General features: G+C 29.5%; 1 protein-coding gene across 2 annotated transcripts in view; it reads left to right on the forward strand.

The window, feature by feature from the left end:
• The window catches only part of LOC148228151 (uncharacterized), a 130,557-nt gene that overhangs the window by 87,288 nt on the left and 17,708 nt on the right, over window positions 1–25,561 (forward strand). The window lies entirely within an intron of this gene.

A 25,561-nucleotide genomic window follows, 5' to 3' on the forward strand; every position in this document is an offset into this window, starting at 1 on the left:
AATATACTATCATTATACAATTAAACTAATGTTTATTTATATAGGTAACATTTTTTTTAAGAAATGTATATTATTTAAAAAATGAAAATAGCTAAGACGAAATATTAAATTTGGAATTATTAAGATTGACGTTTTATATGATAACAGTTTTATGGTTAACAGCTTAACGCCCGAGGACTCATATACGAGTCTTGAAAGAACATTGTTTGGTGGCCGTGAACTCAGGCATAAGTACTGCGTCATGCGTTTTCTTTTATTAAAAAAATACTGGGATACCATCAAGTTTGCTTCTATATGATATTCAAAGATAATAGTATACTATTTCAACGTACTATCAAATAAAAAATAAATTATATTTCACTTCATATTTTTGTAAAAAGAGATTGCGATGCAATGCAATGAGACGTCGCCTTTTTGGGGCCTGTGACTTTTTTATGAAATGTATGAACTATAAGTATTTATTTCATATAAAAAATAATATTTTATATTACACTTATTGAACAAAAATAGATCAGGGTCTACCTGTGTGGCTTGGTAAACATAAAACCAACCCAATCAAAAGAAATCAAAACATCCCGATTGATAGTACATTAATTAACAAAGTTTTTCAACCTAAAATTCTACATGTAAAATTGTTATGGTATATGTATAATAGATAAATTAGATAACACAGTAATCAAAGAAGTTCCAAACATTTTTACCGGTTGTTTGTTATTTTGAAATTTCCTCACCATTTGGGAAACCGCAATGATTCACATATTAAGTAACTAGGGGGAAAAAGCTACAATTCGTATAAATTATCGCCGTAATAATTTCTTGTAAAATAATTAAAAAAATTATATTATTGCCCTCAAAAGAATCTTTAAGAAATAAAATTATGAATGAATAAATATGTATTTTTCATTCCTTATATTTTATGCAAATTTAAAATAGTTGCAATGGTTATTTATAATTTAATAATATGTATGTTTAAATGATTCCATAAATTTTCGTATAAACGATTGATAAAAAATACCCGTTTGTAATATAATATCAAATGCACTCACCAAATATTTCGACGTCCTTTTTCTGCTTACATTTATTTTCACCATTACACTTATGAACCACACTATATCACTATTTATATTTTTTTCGAATTTACACTTTTTTTATTTACACTATTCACATTTTTTGATACGTATAAAAACACTCGTCAATACGAAGAGAAATTTTACTACTTCTGCACATGTATGCTGTATCTTTCCTTATTCCATGTGCAGAACAAACACAACAATTTCTTCTGACATATATCTCACCACTTTTTATTTTTATTGGCAGATGGTTTTTCAGCTTATCCGAAAGCCATTCTAATAGATCCACAGCGCATTCCCGGTAAGATGTGGTAGAAACTGGCGAAATGTCTTTATAATCGATAGATTCCACTGAATTTTGCATGCCTTACTCAAAAGAAAATCTTTGAATTTAATTTTTCTGTTACGATCTAAATTTTGATAGACACTGAACGAATAATGATGGTTTTTAGCTTATCCGAAAGCTTTTCTGGTGGATCTACAACACAGGTACGGCAAGATGTGCTACACTGCACTATGCATCCATTCTTTAGCCTTACTTACAATTTAATTTTACTGTTACGATACAAATTTTGATAGACAATAAAATGAATAAAACAATGCGTATTGAAATAAACGAAAAACAACATTTTTTGTTTATTCCTTTGTTTTTCGAAATATTATGTAACTAGGTAACGGCGTGATCAACACCTCATATATTTATTACAGTCAATTATACATTGAGTCTTATATATTGTAAGGCCGGTTGTTCCGAGTTCTTTCCCCGTGTCTATCATCTGGCTGTTATAAAAAGTAAATATCATTCTGAAATCTCTTTTTATATTAGTTTTCCAAATTTGGATAAGCGTTTTACCTTTTCTACCATATTTCATCTGTAGGCGCCTTAATTTTATATTTTTGAGATTCTAGCAGACCCCTATTTTTCCAGATTGTTACACAAACTTCTGTTTTCCGTAAAAATGAATATTTTGCGAGTAAAACGCTATTTTAAAAATTGTCAGCATAAACACAGTGTCACTTTTCCAGATATGGATTTAATACTTTCATCGCCGTGCTTACTAATCTTTCTGAATTTCCGGTGTATAATTTGAAATTACAAATATTACTGGTATTTAATTCGCAAAGCATTAAATTCAATATTCCATATTTGGTTGAGGACAGAATACCTGAAATCAGGGAAAGGTTTTGCTTTGCCTTGTAAACATTATTGAATTTACCTAAAAAATAATCAACAATTGGTTTCATTTTCACCAGCCTATCTGTACTATTTTTTGAAATGTTTTGAAAGTTAAAATTTGTCTAAATTTATTTCTTGGCATAGTTTTTAGAAATATCGGCGCCTCGATTATGGGGTTTGTTAAACTTATGAACTATACCCAATATAATAAGTAAACTAAACCACTTTTTCAGTTCACTTACTGTTCTATTGTGCAGTTTTTTTCTATATTTTTGTATTTGTGATATTTTTGTCGATGATATAAATTTGTTTCCGAAACTATTATTTCGAACAAATCATCGCTAATAAATAAATTGACCATATAATGAAATAATAAATTAATTTTAGTTTGCCATTTACTTCAAATTTTACTAAAACGACAATTTACCATTATTTATAGTAGATTATAATCCTTCTATATTAAATTTACTATTATTATCATTTCAAAACTGTTTCACATAATAAAGAACAATGAGAAACATAATAACAATAAAGAGTATAACTCAATATAACGCTTACTCCATATTTAAAACATATAATAAGTATGTTACTATTGCAGAAAATAATTTTTAAACAAAAAGGACTATTCCGTTTTTGCGGAGATAGAAGAAGGATGCTGCAACTGAAATAATATATCAATCATTTGAGGATGAAAGCTTGTGTACAAAAATTTCCGACAAGGTACCAAACTTTTAATAAATAAAAACATATGTAATTTTCAACGACCTAGTTATTTTTTTTATGATATGATTCATCACGATCTTACTCCTTAATTCATTTTATATATCTAATATATATATACTCATAAATATGTAATGTTTCGATAAGACTATTATTCTTTATCTTTAAAGTTATACTCCGAAGATGAATAGTAGTATCTCTTTGAATCATTAAATACTCTTCAATCATTTAAATGGCGATCACATCCGGAGAAATATTAAAAAATACATATGTATTTATTTTGTATTTTTATGTTGATGATATATAAAATAAAAATATATTAATAATTAGTAACATGAAATACCCATGAGTTCTCGCTCATTCTCAGGGTGTCCATGAACTATTATATTATCTCATTTGTGAATAGTATTTCCCAATATTCACAAAACTCATAAATTTCACAATCTACCATTGTTATAATTAAATAGCACACATTCGACTCTACACCCCACTTTAACCCCGAGACGCTTCACAGAAATCATATCCCCGAAAGATCAGAATCGTTTTTAGGCGCTCTATAATTGTATATTATTACTTAATAACAGTCATTACACCAATTTTGAATCATTTAAAGAGGAAAATCCGAAAAATATGCAAATTTAATACGTGTGCGGCTGCAGCGTGTATTTATCGTTTATTATTCTATTAGACTGTTGCGTGTTAATAGTCGTTAATTAACTGTAAATTTAAAATATACGTATCACTAATGACGAAACGCATGTTGAGTATTAAAAAAAGCTCAGCAGCTTTGTACAATGATTGCGGAGATATACATATAAATAAACGGCGTTGGATATGTAAATCGTTTAATGAGGGTATTGAGTTTTTCTGTAGTTGTAATAATAATAATAAATGCATAACCTGTTATTAAACTCGAGTTAACGCATCCAGCCAGGTTAAATGAGAGGTGTTATGTTTAATACGCGTGCATATATATTTTTCTAATGCTGCTATTTTAATAGCTACGTAAATGTTTAACAATGTATTTTTATTATATATATTTTCTTAAGTTAGCAATAGTTTTTTTTATATATATTTATTTATTGATGCTTATTATGGTATGTATGTATGCAGGTCCCCTTCTTAATAAGAGTAAGGTTTCAGAGAAATAAAATATATGACGTCTTAAATGGAGTCCACACACACGGAAATGGGGGTGAAAACGGGGAGTGGGATTGGGAAAAAAGAAGTTGGACTTCGTGCAAAAGTGAACCTAACGTCAAAGGAACCCTTTTGTGCTACGCAAATTGAATGCATTTTCCGCTTTCCTATTTACTTAATGTTGCAAACGTGAAAAGCACCCTCGGAATGCCAACAGGATAAACAACGCTTAGAAAAATGTGGAAATAATTTAAAAACATTCCAGATTGACGTTTGTTAAATTTACGACGTGTTTTCACTTCCTTGGTATTATAATAATAAATAGTAAGAGCCCAACTAGTTCCGCGACGTAAATACAATAATAACGCTCGTTTATATATTTATATAATAATCATAACGTATGAGCAAGTCAAACAATATGATATTAAAAATGTTCCATTAAATATATATATAATAGAATTGTTCTTGTGAAATTTTTCGGTGAATTTTACTTTTATATTGTTTTATTATTTAGAAATGGTTTCATTACGATTCGCACTGTGCCCTCACAATTGAATGCGGGGAATGGAGTGTAGAATTGAAATTGTATCAAGCAATAGAGGGTCCGTGGGGGTGAGTGGGTAGAACATGGCCAGCAATCGGATAAAAGATGGCCGATTTGATGGGCCAATCAGTGAGGGGTGAGTAGGGAGATGACCGAAAGGGGAGATGCAAAATGAATTTTACAAAGCAGAGTCCAAGTGCTGTGCCTTTGAGAAACACTATGTATCAGTATTTTAAAAGATTTTTTTAGATTAACTCACAGATTAGTTTTACTTTTACATTTTACCTATCACACAGAGACAGTTTGAATATTAATTGAATAGCTTATTAACATCAAAATTGACAATAACATATATTTGAGTTGTTGTGTTAGATTGTTCATCTTTAAATAAAGATTTTTTTAGAGATTAAAGGCATGGAAATATTATATTTTTAATATATATAATTATATATAATTAACATTTATATTCATGTGATCATAGCCATATCTTTATATATTAAAAACACACAAAATTAACATTATACTTCAAATACCAACATACAATTACTTCAGAACGCTTTTCTTATCTATATATTTATCGACTTTGTTATCCATAAAAAAAACTTCGAGGGGTAACTAAATAGGACGCTATGAAGTGATAACATTTTACGATAAAACTATTGATGTGATTAAAGTTTTAAAAATGACGTAATTAATATATTAAACTACTCATAAAATCCAGCTTTAAAGGATGGTAAATAATTATTCTTACGCATTATTTTATTAAGCTGTTCGTGTTTTAAACTGTTTTCACAATAATTTTGCATTGTATCAACTTATTGTCTACCTTTTTTGATAATTTATATTCATAATAATAGATATTGTCAAGATTAAAATCTTTGGGCCTCTTCTCATATGTCTAATATTTGTATTAGTTTGTATAATAAAAACCAGCCAAGTCTACATCTACTGCATGTTGATTTAACCAATAAATTTTATACTTCAATCAACCCATTTCAAAGTTTCCCCCGGCGCTCCTCCCAAGCCATCTTCCGCTCACCCATAGTTCTTTTCACTCCATTTTACAAGCGTAAATACTTTTCACTCAATTCAGCCTCCCTGAAGCGTGTGAAATAATGGACGAACTCGGCACATTATTGCCCTCTTCACTCCCTTTTATATTACATAAATCGCGAATAAAAGTTTGCCTGAATCGAAAACGCACATTAAATCATCCCTTAAACTCTGCGCGCCTAAGAACACTTTTCCTTTGTTTTTATAATCGAGTTTCAGGCACAAGGGGCCGCTCAAGAATCTACAGGACACCCTTCAACTCCCCTAAAAACTAAATCGGGATAACTCGATTTAAATAGAGAATAAATGCTCCTATTAATAATTTTTGCATTCCGTTTATTGTTTTGTGCATTCGAATGGAGTCCGAAGTCTATTTTATCTCCGGTCAGCCGCCATGTCGTATTTGGTTAAGGGTAGCCGTTGAAAGGCATTCGACTATAAATATTCATTCCCCGTTGGTTGGCTCTTATCACAGGCCGGCAGGAGTCCAATATGCTTGGTTGGCGTCGTCCATCTAGTGAAAGTCTAGCGAACCATCGCTAGGGGTGGATAACGAGATTAAAACCAATTTTGCCTATTTCTTTCGAGATTCGCCCGAAAGCGAGTAAATAAGATTAATGGACTATGATTTCAAAACGATAAATTAATGTACGTACATATCGAACCAATAATTTTTTAATAAATCGACAAGCCCTACAATGGTGATTATTGCGCACAGCGAAAATTCTGATCACAGATGATTCACATGGCAATATATATCAATCAGTCAGTATATATCACATATGTCAATATGATTTTAATTATAAAATATCATTACTTAAAAATATTTTACAATTATATTAGTAATTTACAATAATGATACACTTATAATAACAAAAAAATACTTTAAAAATAAAAAATACAAAGGATTTTAAAATTAAAAAATAATAAATTCTCAATCAAGTCAAAAGTTTAAATTAAGTTTACGTGTGCGCAATTTTCATTTGCGCAATAATCTTGTCATTGATATCACAGACGTCAATATGATTTTAATATAAAAAAATCTTTTAATATAATATTAAATTATATTAATATATCAGCATTTCAAATAAAATTAGGTTTGCTTATCCTCTTAATAAAAATACAGTATAATTAACGTTACTTTAGATAAATTTAAAAATACAAAAAAAAAAATAATACTAGGTCACAATAGCATAGTCTGTAAGGTCTAGACTGGTAACGCAGAGACCACAGGTTCGAACCACGGCAGTAGACTCGAATTTTTATTTATATAAATGCGCTATTAATTAAAACTGGCTTTAGCTGTACTACACATACTGATTTATAATTATTTATAGAGAATTCATTGCTTTCCATCTAGTTGTTAATATTTATTTGAAGGTATTCATTATGTCTGATTGACTTACCCAGTTGGTACAGACTTACTCCGTTAAAACGCGCACGCCTGATAGGTTAAACTGTATACGGGCCACAATTCTCAATATTGTTATAAAATAAATTTATAACAAAAATTCAGTATTTCATTATTTTATAGCTTGGGTTCTACGTTAGCTCTTAATAAAACTACGCGACATAAAATTAAAAATATACGAAAAAAACAGCATTTTTCTTTCAATACAATAAAACTTTATTATGAAAGGCGTTATGTTTATTTGCTTTCAAACATTTTGCTGTGTGCAACAAAATTTAAAATCTGAAGAAAATCTTACGTCTCAAGAACAACTATCTCAAAAAATAACTTCTCATTCATTAGTAAAGGCAAGCTATGTGGTATCAAGTTTAATTTCTAAACAAAGAAAACGATACATGTATTGAAATAATTTATTCTAAAACATACAATTACTTCTAAGTCTCATACTATAGCTTTGGATGAACTCATTGATGTTACAGATATGCCAAATATGAAAATGGTTGATTTAGCCTTTCTATTGCATAGCACTGCTCATTTAAATAAACTAAAAATATATTTTTAAAATAAAAATCAGTGTTTTTAACAGCATCAGGATTTTAAATTAAACTGAAGTATAATAAAAAATAAAGTGGCATTTTTATAAGATTTTCACTGAACGCGGTTGCTAATTTACATATACTTAAGACCATCGATACTTTCATACACAATAATGTTCACTTTATTAATTTCTCATCATGATCAATCCTAGCATCGTTTAACACAACACATTAAGGCAAAATCACATTCACATTTGAATCTCGTGTGTATAATAAGCCAACCAGTTGCTCGGCCATTTATCATTCCGACGCGCGACCCTCGGTAATTTAAAAAATACACACTTCACCCCTATGAGCAGCAGGAAGGGTTGGCACGCGCCTACGACGATTCTAATACATTCTGTCTTCAAATAACCCTTTCCGTTTTGGTGTCCGAACAACGAGCGACGGCTCTTCCGGTCTTTTGTGTTGCCAACAATATTAATTTAATAAGCAAATTTACGACGGGGCTAAAACCGTCGCGATTTCCTCCGAGATGAAAAATTCACCCCCGCTCGCTTTGCTGAGGAAAAGCGCCCCCAATATGTTTTATGATGGCAAGACTTTTTATGACTATTAAGATGTTTAGCGGGGATATTGACACGAGCGACATGTGTTTATGTAATAAAAATGAAGGAGAAAAAATGTACTACACGTGATATTTGATACATGTTGTGTCACGTGATTTGTAGGTTTATATATCAGATGTATGTCGATATATAGAAACATGTATTATATACAGTGTAAATTTAAATCGTATGCAATAAACATAAATTGTTGTTCTATACATTATACATATACCTGTATTTTTTGAAAAAAATTTTTAATTGTCAAAAATATTCACGCTTCACAAATGTCAATTACAAAGTACTTCATGTATTATTGTATTATTTGAAATCATAAAGATTTTATCCAATTTATATAATCCCGAGAATTTAGGTGCTCACTTTAATAAATCACAGAATTCAATATTCTCATGATATATAAGAGCTCTGAATTGACTATGTAATTTTAATAATACAAAATCAAAATATTTCTTAGAATGTTTATATTGGATTCTGTCTTTATACTATTTATATATTTTTTAAATATAAATTTTTATATTTCTTGAGATTTGAGATCGATTTTTTAAATATTCTCTGAAATGTTGATATAAATGAAAGCCTCTTCTTTTCATTATGTAAACAGTATTAAAATAAAAGGTTGATTTTTACATATAGAATAGTTGTGGTCACCATTTACGTGGAATCTAAACCCTTTGTACACTCGAATGACAAGTAGCCGGTAAAAGTTTCAGAGGCGTCTCGTGAGATGATAAATATAACATAATGCACAATTAAGCGGCCGTTGCGTTAAATTAAGAGTTTTATAATCGACGTGAAATATTTTAACGTTTAACTCGTGTCATTAAGATCGACGTTAAGATTTAAAGGTGCGCGAGTTTTAGATAAATTTTCATGTTTTATTATTCAAAAATATTTATTATGGGCGCATTTAAAGAGAACGCGAGATTATAGCTCAGATGTTCCTAAGGGGTTGACGTATGAACTTGTTAGAAAGAATTAAAGCTCGTAAAAGTTAAGCACCGTGTCGACGCCTCTGAATATTTGACTATGCATTTCCGAGGGGAAACTGCTGAGTAAATATTGAGCAACTTTGTCGGATGGAAATGGGAACGTTCAAGAGCGGCATGTTCCATATATGGACCAGCTATCGTCAACCTTGGTCGAGCACTTCTTTACGAGCATGATATGTATCGATAAGTAAATTATAGCGTACAACACTTTTTTGTCACAAAGATAAAATAAATTCAAATATAAAATTACACGTTGATAAAAGTCTAGTCTTAGCTTTTATATATCATAACTTGTTTTAACACATACAACTAAAAATTGATACATACAACTAATTAAATCCGGAAAATAACTATGATTTTAACTATTATTTTATTTAATATATAAAATTTACAATTGCTTTTATAAAATATTAAAAAAAAACAATTCTAAAATTCACAAGTAAAATATTAAAAAAAAACAATTCAAAAAAAACTTTTTTTATAGTCGATTTAGTCGATATAGTCGATTTTAACACTGAGAAACTTTTATTATTATTTTTCACATTTTCATAACAAATTTTCTTTGACACGAAATTAATTTTAATTGCATTTTAATGTCGACTATACATACATAGTTACATTGAATTATTTTTAAATTTTTTAAATCAACACAAAAGCAAAAGCTCAATTCATAATAACCTAAATATTTATTCAACTTTTAACGCACGACATGCTTAGATATTCAAACAAAAAGTAAGGATATTTTAATATTATATAGATTACATGATAGCTTTAATATTAAATTTAACTAATAAGGCAGTTTCAATTATGTTATAATAATTTATAATAATAACAAAAAGCACGTTAGTATTTTTTTTATATGTTTATATATGAGCCTTACATTAAATAAAACTTTTGAAGATATAAGATCTTACGTACACATACATACATATATAAATGGGCATAAAACAATCATATATTCCATCCTTACATACATATGGTGTATATAAAAGTGTGCGTAAGTAATGACCGTCGGGGCAAAAGGAGTTTCAATTATGCGTTCGATTTATTCAAGGGCGCTCAAAGGAGTCCGCTTTTCCACTCGTTCAAAGTAGAAAAAAAAAGCGGTCAAAACTTTTATAGGCAAAAGGTTTCGGGGCGAGGAAAGCGTTTTTTCACCGGCCGAGCTGACCGGCGGCCACAAAGGTCCGAGTGTGTGTTTACTTAAAAGGATCCGCGCGGTGGGCTGCTTTGATATGGAAATCGGGGATGGATGCTGCCGTCTCCTCGTTACCAATGCATCATCCCGCAAAAGTATTTTCGCCATTTGAATCGATGAATTCTAATTCGGATCGCTCCTCAAAAGGCCGTATAATTTCGCTCCAATTTGAAAATGTTTGCTTGACCCTCGCATAATGCGCCCTAGTGCGTTGTGCGGTGGTCCACATGGATAGTAGATAGACGTTAGAAGTATTATCAGAATATTTATTAATATGACAAAATATATGACAAAAAAATATATATTTCATTACAGTGAGTAAAAGTATATTCTTTAAGAAAAGGTCAATGCGACTTGCATAATCACCTTTGAGTAAGACGGTTGCCTAAAACAACTACATGCTTAGTTAAGCTGCGGTAAAAATTATAGACCTAGTGGATAAAATTATCCCTATATGGATGAAAGTCATGAAGTGATAGTTAGCCAAAAAGGGTTTTAGACAAGGGTACTACGAAATATATAACATTAGGTTTAAATAGATGATTCAGATACTATGCTTAAAATGCCTCAATAGTAGATGATTTTTTAAGAAAAAAATCAATCGTTTCTCTCAAAATAAAGCTCTCGCTTTAATCTTCCGTTTAGTTTATTGTATCTAAGAATCGCGCAGGTAACAGATTAAAGGACACGACATATGCCAGGCAGTTTCTGAGGCCTCTATTTAAGTCAGGCAACTTCTATGGCAGGATGTTGCGCGTGTAGCAAGCGAAAGGGATGAATCGAATAATAGAAACGCACACGTGGATGACACGCGATTGTTAAGCAGACTTCTTTCAATCGTCCTTTTCCTTTCGATCGACAAAATCGGAAGTGTTTCAAAGCTCAGCTGTTGCATGGGGGAGTGCATTTTTATTGTGTATAATATATACAGACGGTTAACCCTTCGTCGACCACAACCCAACGACGTGCAAACATCGAATAAATAAATATACTCTCCCGGGGGATGCAAATGACACCCCGGGAGGACTCGTTCGAAATTGATATTTATTTTAAAACGCGTAGGGGTTGAATGTGAATTATCATTGGCTTGCTTTCGTCGGTTTTAAATCGGATGGGGTGGTTTTTTAAAGCGGGCGATTTGCAGAGGGTGGCCTCCATGTTAATCATGGCGGCTTTAACCGGTTCTATATAGTATAATACGGGTGCTATGATTCGTGAAATATAGTTCGATGCATTATCATATTTTTCACATAAAAATGTATATTACTATTGTAATATAGAATAACAATATACACGTACGCGTTTGCCGAAATGAAACCTCATAAATGCTCTAATTTTTTTATTTTTTTATTTAATTTTTATAAAACAATATTTTATGTATATATTACAGCACATCTGTAAAAATATAATTTAATAATTTTAAAACTTGACATCATTTAAATTTATCTTGGTAGCTGTTCACATGGAAATAAAATATTAACAATAGTAGGAAGGTAAATATCATTACGTACTTATAAAGAAAATTATTTTTGATTGGATCAGTGATGGCGAAGAACTGCAAATATCACAAAATTATGACAAGGCACCCGAGTAAAGCTTGGTAATTTCAGAATTTTGACGCACTAAGCTCAAATGATTCTTCATCACTGGTATATATAAATTTCTGATTTACAAAATAATTTTATTTTATACGTTGCTAGTACTTGAAAAAACAATAAATAAATATTTAAGTCGTTTTATTTAACTGAATGTTTTACATAGAAAATATAATTAGCTTCATATACTTTATTTAATTAATTTAATATATACATCCACGCCACTGAAATATTTTTGTATTTTATAAAACTCTAATTTTTAGCTAGGTCTTTTTTATTTTGTTGTGTAGGTAGTGGTGTTTTTTTTTAATTGAGGAAAACTTCCATACTGCTTTGGATTACTTGTTAATAATCGACATTTTTAAATACAATTAGTTTATTAAATTTTCATTTAATTTGTATGTACGCATTATTTTTTTTAATTAATGGGTACATACAAATTTATATCTTAAACTGTATCATTGAGTTTGACTTAGTTAAATCTCTTTAAAAAAAGCCTTTTATATTTTTTTTAATAAATATATTTACTTAAAAAATCAATATTTCTTAATAAATTCAAGCTTTATGAGAATATATCATAATTAATTTATCACCATATTTTTTTTGTATATAATACAATATATTTCAAATTAAACACATTGAAATTTTCATCTAAATAAAAACATCTACATTGTATGAAAAATATTTATTACATATAAAAATATATAGAGAAATAGTACCTTATAGTAAAAAAAATAAGACTTCTAATATACTACCAAGTTTCTGCGGATTTTCCGCGCCAAATAACCACTTAATTAGTTCGCTTCCATAGAGGCGATTCAGCAACAGATTTTAACCCACAACCCTCGCTAGAAAAACGTTTCAATTATAAGATTACGAGTAAATCATGTACAAACCACGCTCAATTAAACGTCGCGTTTTTGTAATTACTATATTAACCATCTCCTTAAGAATTAATATTTTCTTACACAGCATTGCCGATTAGCAAAATCTAGCTAATATGTAATAATTAAAATTTCGCATTCTTAATATTCGACATCTTTAGTGTACCAAAAATATTATTATTATATAAATAATAGAAAGAATATCGTGTAATAAAATTGTTACAAAACAAATCGATAAGAAATTGCAAAGAAGGAAAGTTATGCGTACAGTTGCGTGCTTGCTTGGTTTTCGGGTCCTTGTTTTTGGTAATTAAAGGTCCGATAAATAGTAGCGCGGGTCGTCTATTGCCACAAGCTATTGGTAAGACGTTTTCGATTAACGAATTTGTCATATTTTTGGCCCGAGAGGGGTAGGCTGTTGACGTTTTTAGTGCCACTTTTATCCGTACTTGTGTTTTTCCCTTTTCGGACATCTGTACAAAATATATTATTATTGCAATAAAAGGAAAACAATTAACAAAGGAAACGGAAGCCCCAATATATTGTAAGCAAAAACTTTCCAATACTTTCGTCGAATACATGAAAAGCACACATGGGATAAATAATGTAATGTATATGTTTTTCAGAGCAACACGCAAACAAATAGACAGCGTTTAAATAATAATATACTTAATAATTTAGCTTTGATTATGAGAGCATTATCGAAGCAATTAGGGGTTGTCCTTATGGTATATTTAGTTTCATAGAAAAGGCAATGCGAGCTGGGACTTGAAACTTGGATAAGAGATTCTGGGAATCGTTGACTCAATCTCATGTGTTGAATGCCTTTACAACAAACCGTAGTTTATTGCACAGTTTTAATGGATCTAAATAAATCAACATTGAGAGTCAGTTTGTACTGTGGTAATCAACTTTTCAGAACTTGTTTATATCTATAATATAAATATACTATATATATGTTTTTGATTAAAAACCATTATCATGTTTACAATTTGTTATTAGCTACAATTTGATTAAAAATATATATAAAAAAGGTTGATAGTTATATATATATATATTTGAAGGAAAAAAACTAAAATACAATTTATCTACATATATCTACATTAGAAATTATCAGCAAAACATTTTGTAAAAATACAATTAAATGGCCCATTTGAGAGTATAGTGCGAGACGCAAACGACTCTTTTGAAAAATCTTGAATTCTTGAAAAACATATTGAACCAAGTATTTAGGTACTAAAATATTTTATATTAAGTATTACTTAAATTTTGTTTGGTTAAAAATATAGTCGTGGTTTTAGATAAAATTTTTATTTGATTTACTAAAAGTGATTATCAATACATTTCTTTTCCAAATATTGTTATAATTTGTGTTAAGAATTATATTGTTCGATTACAAAAGCTGTTCAATACATACACACATCCATAAACTCGTGTTACGTCAAAACGCAAAAATGTTTGAAAAGAATGTTCCAAGTTACCCTTTGCCAAACGAGAATTGGAAAAAAATATATTATTATAAAATATATAAAAAATAGAAATCGTGAAGACGAAGGGCAGGTAGGACCCGTCTTGATTTCGCAATAAAAACTACCACTACTACTACTCTTGCCTTGCGAGCGATTCTTCGCGTAAATTTCGTTCGAACGCAATTCTTTGTGTTATTTTCTGCCGGATAATAATAATAATGACCCAGTGGTGGGGGTTGTCCCTTAACAGCACGCCACCAACTGCCGGGGTATGTTTTTTTTCATAGTGGATTTTATGCGTTTTTTCGGCGTCACCTATTATTTTCCCTACCTGGCTGCACGTTTTTTTCGCATTAACTAGATCAACCGAAAAACACATTTAAAAGATGCTTAATTTTATTCGTTTTTTTTACTAAATAATTTTTACTTCACCCCTATTTTTACCTGCCGATTTTTTTCGGTAGAATGCTGAATTTTTAGGGTTTTTTTTGTTGGAAGAACGCATTCGATCGGTTCGCGATAAGCTACACGTCTGTTGGGATCAGACCAAGTGTGAAGCTGCATAATGGAGCTGACAGCAAGATGTTCGATAAAAATTTCAGATGACATAATTATAAATAAATTTATTAGTGTTTCCGTCTGGAAGTCATAAATATTGCCTTCTAATATATCTATCTGATATTGATAGCATAAATATTGCCTAATTTCGATTCCATAGGCAAAATAGAATATGATACACGGAGTCCATATGAGAATCCAACCCAGGTATTTAAGGTATTAGCCATAGACAAATTCGAAAGTAACTAAGTATTTCTTATGCACCAAAACCAACCTTATCTATTTTATTATATATTTCAACATGTTTGTACAAAATTTTTCTTCTAGTGCTCAACTTTACAGATGTTTTTGTTATTTTATAATATTATGGTATTAATTATTTATATAATTTAAAGAAGAAGATTTATATGTGTATATGCTCTTTTCCCTTTTCACTAAACCATTTAAATCATTTTGGTGTTTGTACATATTGATGCATTTTATTTTAATTTATTTATTCCACCTAGTGCTCTTTTTTTTAAAAATAAAGTTAAGAATAATTTGTATCTACTATGTAATCCTTTTTTTAAGAATTTTTTTGTATTATATATTCAAAGAGATTTATAATTTTTAAATCACTATAAATATACACTCCTGAATACTTAACTTAATTAATTTTGATTTAATTGGTAAATAAAATATTCAGTACTTTTATTTTTAATTTTAAAACTAGCTTAAACTTAGCTTTTCTCTACAAAGTATTGTATTAAGTTAATAAGTCTTTCCTTAACAACAATATATGTATGTATGTATACAAATTTCTTTATAACTATATAGTTCTAAGCCTACGAGAAATTTCGAATGCTAAGACGTTATTTTACAATTCCTAAAGATATTTTTCTTCTATATTTCTATTAAAACAAATTATGAAATAATTTAAGGACTTCATAAAATGCTTCTCCTTTGTCACGAGGTATGTGACTTACTAATTAGGTTTTTAACAAAAATTTAATTATATAATGGAGTATAATAATTAAATATATAAGATTAAGAATAAAACTAAAAATGTTCAGATACTCAAATAGTTTATAAAGAATAAAAAAATAATTTTAAGCAATTAAAATAAATCATATTTATTACTCGTTCGTTAAAATCTCTTAAAAAAACTGATCATAAACTGCACATATGTTTTTAATAACACATTTTTTTATTTTTTACATGTTTTATGCTTTTGGTCATCGATAATCTTATTCATATATAAATTAATTTATTTTGCTATTAAAATTACATATATATTACAAAATTATATATTAAAAATAAAACTCATTAAGCATTTAGTATTTTAAATTGGTATTTAACTTTGTTTTGATTGTTCCTACTGTTGAAAACACCCGTTAAGTAGCTTTACTGTTGACTCAATTGTTAGGAGTGTCGCAATAGTACATCCTATGTTTTTAATATTTTTTTTAAATTGTCAAATTATCTAAAATATTTTTCACGAGAAATAAAAACGTGTTTTGCATTTAAAAAAAAATATTAGGTTAATTAGGTTGGAAGTACACCTACAAAAATAACTAATTTTAATTAGTATTCGAACCTACAATTTTTAACCCAATAAGCGTACAGTACTGGAATAGGGCACATTATGTCATTATTAATAAGAATTACACAAGTTTAAACGTTAATTATTATTCCATTCGTTCATTTTTATTATTGACTATCTACATAGACAAAGTATAACATATTTTTCACATAAACCAATAACCTATATTAGATCTATGTTTTTTCATACAGTCAATTCAAGATTTTGTCCCACAAAACTTAATATTTATTATATTTTTGAACAAAAAAAATATTTCAATGATTTTTGGACACTATAAAATCAAAGCATGAATTGGATTTGTAAATTAAATTAATAATCTTTTTCTTATTAGAATGTTACTTATTATATTTAAATAATATTATAATAGGCAAGTATTTTCTTTACATTCATTATATTATCGGTATATGAAATATAATATATATAATTAATAATAAATAATAATATTCTTAGCAAGTACTTAATAAAGAACTCAAAAGGAACTTCTTCGGTGATAATGCCGGCATTTCCAAATAAAAACAAACCCATAGTTTGGTGCGTAATGAGCGTCGAGAGCAACAGCGTCACTTCCGGTCGCGGAGAAAAAGTTTGCGCTCAGCCTTCACGACAGTGGAGGGGTGGAGGCATTAGGAAGGGGTTGCAAGGGGTAGGGGTTCCTAGCGTACAGCCACCCTTTATTCCCTAACGGGGTGTCGGACTGGCAACATTCGCGCCGGGATTCGCTCCAGCCCTACGGCAAACTTTTACGTGAAACATTAAAATATTGTGAAAAATAATATACTTTCGATAGTTTTATTATTTATCTATATGATTTAGATTATTGTATAATTATAAATAAAAAAAATCGGTCGTTAATGTGAAATGGTATCCAAGTGCAAAATTAGGAGCCAACTGAACCTCAAACCGCCCCCTGAAAACAACAACAATCAAATAGACATGAATGTCTTAAATTTGGCGCCCTTCAAGGGATATCGTAAGTTTTATTTTTGGGATTAATTAAAATAATATTTTACGAATTTTTCTTTTTTTACTTATTATTATTATATTTTTTTAATTGCAGCATATATTCTTAGAATATTATTCTTTCCTTAGGAAAGGTATTTTTTTAATTTTTAACAACAAATTTTAAAGTAAAAAATATATTGTAATTCAAATTTATTTATTTGATTTATAATTTATATTATGTTTTTAATTTATATTTTTTAATTATATCATATAAATAAATCGTAAATTAAAGACTTTCAAATAATCATTTTTATTTGCATTTTATATATTTTCAATTAGATTAAATTTAAAATTTAGGCGCGGAAAGAGCCTAATATATTATTATAATTAACTATACATAACCTCCGTCCTTTAAAATAATAGTTTATTTATTATTATACCATTTTTTTGATAAATACTATTTTTGATCTCTTCATTTAATATGATATTTTTTTATATTACACGTTGAATTATATTTTTTTAAATATTAAAAATGCTCTTAAGATTATATATTTTGACGGTAAATATACAAACACAATTTAATAATTTTAATCAATATGTTTTCATTACATTATTTAATTTAACTTTAATAAAATTTTACAACGTGTATTTGCTTTTTATTTATGCATATAATATTTATATATCTGTTGTATTGTCAAAAAATAAATTAACAATGAATTACTGTTTCTATTTTATAGTCAAATATATAATATTCAAACAATTTTTTTTATATGATATTTATAATAATAAAAAATATTTAAATTTGTCAAATATTTTATATGTATTATCTAGTAGTAATTCTAAATCCTTGAATTGCAAATAAACTATCATTTAAATCGAATATCTCAAATCATTATTGATAATTTCGAAGAAGGAAACGGAAAAAATAAAATTAAATCGATAGATGATATCAGATTTAAGCATAGCTTTCCGCTCGTAAGGTTAGGTTTGTGAACTTTACCAGTTTTTTTAAAACAATCTTTATAATTATTTTACCGCACTTACTTGCAGCCGCATAAATGAATAGAAATATATGTGTATAAATAATATTTTATATCGTTTACTAAGAATACCTGCGGCGAGAATTCATTTAATCCGGCCCGCCTTGCAATAATTGTTTTTAATGGCCTAGCGTATAAATTTTCAACGAAATCATCACACAATTTTTCACATTATCCCCGCAACGATTTAATGCCGTGTAATCAATGCTTGAATCATTTTAATCACTTGTCAATGCGACGAGCTTTCATCTCGCCGGCGTTAATGCGAATCATATAGATAGAATAAAGTCGGGGAAAAATCGTTAAAACGCAAAACCGTTAAAACGTTAAACGACGAGTAATGGGCTCTACCGGATTTTCTCACGTGAAATCCGACACAACCGATGATGTCATCGGATTTAATAAATAATATATTTTTTCCATCATTACCCCCTAATTCGTGTAATTCGTAAGTTTATCGGGAGTGACTGTACGATTTTTTATAATGTCTAAATTGTATAAAATTTATTTTATATATGATATTAACAATGATGCGAATCGTAATTGTGAATTTAAAAAATAAATTTTAATGTAGGAAATGGTTTTGGAAGCACTGACTTACATGATTAAATGGCGCCCCCTTTATTATATACTAACGAGGCAGCGCCGCGTGGTGGCGACAGTTGGGACTATTAATTGCTAAAGCTCAGAGGAAAACTTCTTTGCTGTATAAATATATGTATAATATAATGTATATAAGTATCTATTAAATATACATATATAAATATATAAAAAGGTTTTTAAAGTAGCATTTTCAATAAGAATAAATTTCAAGTTATAAAATATATATTTAGCAATATTCGAAATATAATCTCAATTAAGTTTTCTTTTCCAGATTTTATTTCTATGACTAGATGCAAAGCTTAGTTATAAAACTATTTTGTTTGAATATTGTATTATTTATTTTACAATATTAGTTTATAGCCAGTATCTAAAATAGGCAATAAAAGTATATAAATATTAATATTCATCTAAACTATCAGGATTTAGATTCCTCTAATTCTCAACAATTGCTCATATTTGAACACCTTTATAAAAAATTCAAATCATCGCTACTTCTCTGATATTAAATTTAGAATTTAAATATTGTAAATTCTGTTTTCCAACATTTTAAAGAATACAGGAAAATTAATATCCTACTTTAATGATTTTCTGTATTTTTTTTTAGTACTTATTTACTTGAAAAGCTTTTCCTTTTTTGTAATTGTTATTTACTTCATGATCGTTCTTCAGGGGTTGTATTATTTATTTTACCATAAATAGCTACTATCTAAAATATATTTAATAAACATTAAAAATATATATATTAACATTTATCTGAACTACCAGGATTTGGATTCTTAAAAAAATATCATATTTGAACACCTCTGTAGAAAATAATTTCTTTTTACAATATTTTTTTGTGTATTTTTTTAATATTTATTTATTTGGAAACTTCTCTAATTTTATTGTTTTATGTATCATTTGTTTTAAAATTGTATTATTAATTTTACTACATTAGCTTTTAGCTTATATTTTATATCATCGCTCTTCTTTTAAACTACAGTTTATCAGTTTATCGGTAGGCCAATTTCTATGAAATTTTAAGCCCAATATGTATCTACAATTCTAAGAGTATGTTGCAGCTGATCCAAGTAGTTTTAAAAGATATATATGATATTTAAAAACAAAAATAATATAAATAATCTCTAATAGAAATTTTTATACACATATTTACATATTATTTTATTTCTGTGTGTAGCAATTTTATAATTTAATCTAATCATAGATCAAAGGGGCCTTCTAATTGTTCCAGCCCCGAAAGTCACTAGCGGGAGACTATTATGGGTCGAATTTAAATGGTGCTACTTTCTTAAAACCTTTTAATTTTTATTCGCGTCAACACGTGACTCATAAGAACATTAGAATATCTCTGTATTAAAATAAACCATTTCATTAACACGCCGATAAATCTCCCCATCTCAGTTCGTCAATAAACCCTGTTCAATATTGGCCATTCTGAGGAAAATGTCGGGGCAGACACCCTCTACGAAAATATAATAATTGTTATAACAACGTCCGACACAGCGTGGAAACTTAATTATGAGTTATCGCTGCATTAACGGCCGCTGGAGGTGGTGCTAGGCGGCGTGGGTTCGAGGGGTGGCCTCACTTGCAGGCTGTTGAAAGCCGGAAAAAAAGAGATTCACTTACTGACATATTCCGCTTTATTTAAATCCGTATAAAGATATTTTTATTAATTTTAATTAGTGCGATTTCCAGACAATCTGGTGCATGCACCCGCGAACAATATCAAGATGGCGCATTCGGTCCACCCCCACCCACTCCACGTCTCGCCGTTGCCTGGCAACGGAAAACTTCTCTCTTCATTTCGAGCTTTCGTACTTAGTTGCACCCATTATGACATTAGACATTTATGGTATCTAAACGTACTTTTTACTATCTAGCGAGCTTCTCATTTTAACCATGGTAAGACGGGCATTTGTGTTTTATAGATGACGTCATTCAGGTGGAACATTCAATATATTTTTACAACTTATTTTATTTTTAATAAATACATATAACTTTATCGTCATTTGAAAATAAAAAAATACATAGTACACTAATAATTAAAATCTACGGTATCCGAGGATTGGTATCTTATATCATATAAGTAGACTAGCACGATAGACAGTAACTAATCTAGACTTCCCAAATGTGTTTTTTTTTATTGTATCTAAGAGAAATATTAATAAGTATTATATAATTATAATTCCAATCGATTTGGTTTTCCAGCATTGATTTGGTTTTCCTAGATTTTCTTAATCTCACGGATGAATATTGTAATAAATATTTAAAATTTAATAGAGCTAGGTCGTGCATAGAAGCAATTTTTGATTGGCTAACGCCTTTTATATTACAATTAAAAATGTACAATAAAAATATAAAGATATATTCAAGCAATCATTTTGCTACCCTGAAAATTATAACATGTACACAACTGTTTATCAATTCTTAAAATTATATTTTATTATAAGAATGCCTCTATATACCTCACTATATGTACTACATATGTACATATAGCGATAGACAACTTGGAATCCCACGTTTTATTCAACACATGTATGTTCCCAGAAACCCGATAAAATATTGAAAGCTCATCACGAATCACGAAAAATCATAACACTATTTACAATCACGGCCGTGTCTGATATATAATTCTATTACCGGTTTACCGGGAAAAAGTTACTGAAATCATAATAGTACCTAGTAACAGTAACCATAGCATGCAAAGTGTCTGACATTTGCGGTCCAGTGTGTGTTACACAAATGTCAGATATTAATTGAAATCCTGACTATTTCATCGACAAACGAAATTTCACCTGTTATCGCGTCTATTATTCACGTCGCGCACGATTTATATTCGACATGGGGTCAGTCGGACCCCACGAACATCGCGGTTAATACAGTCTGATAGATCATGACTGCTCAATATTGCCTATAAAGTAGAATGTCTGGGATGCAAAGTGCTGTTGAATATTTAAATTCGGACGAAACCTTTCCGGCGCGTGTGTTAGTGCCTTCACACTTGGACCTATACTGCGTGGATATAGTCAAAGAAAATAATTGTAATTCATATATGTATAAAACCATAATATTACAACATTGCGAGTCAATGCATTTTTAAATTGAAGCAAAAAAATGGGTTAAATGTGACTTTAAAAGTTTACTAATTAAATTATAATTTTCCTTCGCTTACGCACACTTTTCACCTAATTATGCACTGAACTTCTTTATGATATTAATACATATACACCTAATAAAAATTGATGAATACGTATGGTCATAATGGGTTTCGGAATATTCAGTGAGGTGTTAGTTGTGTCCTAGGGGTCTGTCCGTAGGATTAGACGACCCTCTTTCTTTCAGAATCCCCCTAGCCCCCCTCTTTTCTCGTCTCGGCCCAACATTGACCAGTGTTTTAGGGTCGTATTACTTTAAACGGCTCCCGTGGGGGTCACTTCTCAACACAGCACTATTATTTTTCAACCCCCGTCCGGCAATGGATACTACCCGTATCTACATATCTCCCCTTTTCGCATTTTAGATACAAACTTTTTTCCAATTTTGCATTATAATTTCACTGGTACGAGTAAGCGATATTCGTATTTAAATTTATTGACAATGGATAATTTTCTGGACATTACAAAAATATATAATATTAATAAAAGACATTTTCTTCTTTTATCCCACGACGCTACAACCGTTAAAATCTTTCACCCTTTCCGATCCGTTGCCTCCCACTTCTAACTTATGTGCAGCGTCCTGCAGTCTCCATCACCTTCTTGATCTTCCATTTGAATGCTTTCTCTGGTTTTCACAGTATTTCCTTAGAGCTCTGCTAGTTGGCTTTCTCATCAGTCCAACCCACCACACTCTTTGAAATTTTCAGAAGCATAATATGACTTTTAACTCGTGGCTCATTTTTTGTTCTGTAAGTACTAATTGCTTCCATGATTAAACCGAATATTTTTTTCAAACACTTTCACTGCCATATGTAATGATGGGGCGAATAATAAATATTATGAGTTTCGTTTTTCTGTGTTCGCAGGACCTTCGAGCATTCATAGTAACATATTTTTCTAGTAAAATACGTTTTCTAATTTCTTCATTCAGTATATTTGGAGCATTTAGTAAAGATTCTAAATAAATTAAGCTATTCACACTCTCAAATGGATGGATATTACGGATATTTTTTTTCAAATCCGAAATCTAATTATAAAAAACTATTTCCTAATAAATTTTACATATCGCTTATCTTCCAATTGAATGCCTAATATACCTGAGTTCGAATCCCATATGAACCTTTGTGGTTTTCAATTTCAATCGTGTCAGGAATATCAAAATTATTGATTATTATGTAACAATAATTCCGATCAATCATCACGGATCTGGTTTTCTTAGATTTTCCCAATCCTATTGATCAATATCGTGAAATATATTTAAAATAAAATCGAGCTAGGTCTTACACATTAACATAAATATTAATTTTAAGCTGTACTAAAAGTTTATAATGAATAAAACAGATGTCATAATTGCATATTAGGTTTTCATAGGTTTTCCTAATCTTACGGATGAATATCGTGATGATTTATTTAAATCGAGCTAAGCCGTGTATATAAAGTATAAAAATTCTAACAATGTGATAATTCAGCTTAAAAAAAATACCATTAAAATATTGCTAATAAATTACTTTGTATGTTGTCCTGTCTCCCACCTCACTATTTGATATGCACTTTCCAGGTCAAGCATCAACGTTAATATGGGTAAATAAAACATAATTTTTGTAAACAGTATCGTTATATTTATTAATCTACCACTGTAGCATAACATACGTATTCGCAACGCGGTGTAGCAATATTCACTTGTTTTTATTGATTTTATATTAATTTTATCATTAATTTAAATATATGGATAGGGAACTGAAGCTTTACGCCAATGAACTCAGAACGGGAAAAAATAATATAAAAATATTTAAAATAATAATAGATATTGGGCATACCAACTGTGAGTACCTCGATGAGAATAAACTATTACTATCCGGCAATTAGTTAAATATTTTATGTTGGCCAATACCCTTGTTCTTGCCTGTAGTACTTCAAAAAGTACTCAAACGCAAGCGCTGGTAATTAGGTGGCACACAGAATCTTCTAGAATTTTTAAATCGTGTATATTCCCTACCAGCAGCTTAAAAAAGTGCTTATCGAATCATATCCCAGCATACCTTGTAAAAAAAATTGTATATAAAAATGGATAATATTTAGGGAAACGATGATTTTTGTGATTGCACTATTTGTCAAGCATACCAGAGAATCATGCTTAATACTACGTATAAGGGAATATACAAAGCACACAGTGCCTTCAAGCTATTATTAAAAAAATAATAATAAAATTAGATATATCAATATCCTATATTTTAAATAGTAAGCTTTGATTCTGCTAAAAATCGAATCTAGTTCTTTTATTAACAAGTCTGTACTTATTTTTGAAATAAAATCTTTTGTGAAACTTAATTTATATACATATGAGAGAAGAGATAGTAGATGTCATTAAGACAATATGAATTCAGAGGTTCAAAACTATATTATTTTTCAATAATTATATAGTGGTACACTTAGCTTTGACTTAATCAAATATGTACAATTTATTTATTTATTATTCACCAAAAACTGAGCATCATTGCAAATCTCTGCCTACTAGCAGAGATTTGCAATGATCCCAATTTGATAATTGGGCCGTAAAAGTGACCTTATAATAAAACAAAAGTTGTTCTGTTTACCTGTTGGGTGTAGTATGGCTAATGTACCGTCCGTGGGAACTGTCTTCGGCGTCGGCCGGAAGGACGAAAGCATAAAGAGCGTCTGGGCGTCTTTTACGAGTCCCGGGAGTCATTTCCGGTGACAGTTGACGGCCGCGTTACGACCACGGCTCGCCAAACTAGCTCCTTCACAACCCCTGCATTATTTAATATTCGATACGAGGGACGCTCGATCATGCATGCACTCCGCCTTTTATTAGCATCACCTTACATTTTATTAATATTCAAATTTCAACTTTCTGTATAGATACAATATTAGATATAAATATGCCTTGATGTTGAATTATATATATACGTATATGCTACATGGAAATATAAATTGAAATTAACACAATAAATAGTATAGTGAAGTTAATGAAAGAAAACCCGAGTAATAATAAAATAGTGGAGTATTGTAATTTAGATATAGTTAATAAATTAGATAATATTGTTTGTCTAAAAATTATATATCACATTAATTGTGCCTTAATTTATAGCTAATATTTCTTATGCAGGAGAATTTTTAAATACTGCAGAACAAGAATAAAAGCATTTAAATAAAAATAAATATGCAAGCAACAAATCAACTTAGGTATATTTATATATTTAAAGAAAATAGAGGATATTTTTTTATAAATATATTCTATGCTT

Source organism: Plectrocnemia conspersa, unplaced genomic scaffold (genome assembly GCF_051122295.1).
Source record: "Plectrocnemia conspersa isolate PC_06_02 unplaced genomic scaffold, ASM5112229v1 ptg000012l, whole genome shotgun sequence".
NCBI classification, from domain to species: domain Eukaryota; kingdom Metazoa; phylum Arthropoda; class Insecta; order Trichoptera; family Polycentropodidae; genus Plectrocnemia; species Plectrocnemia conspersa.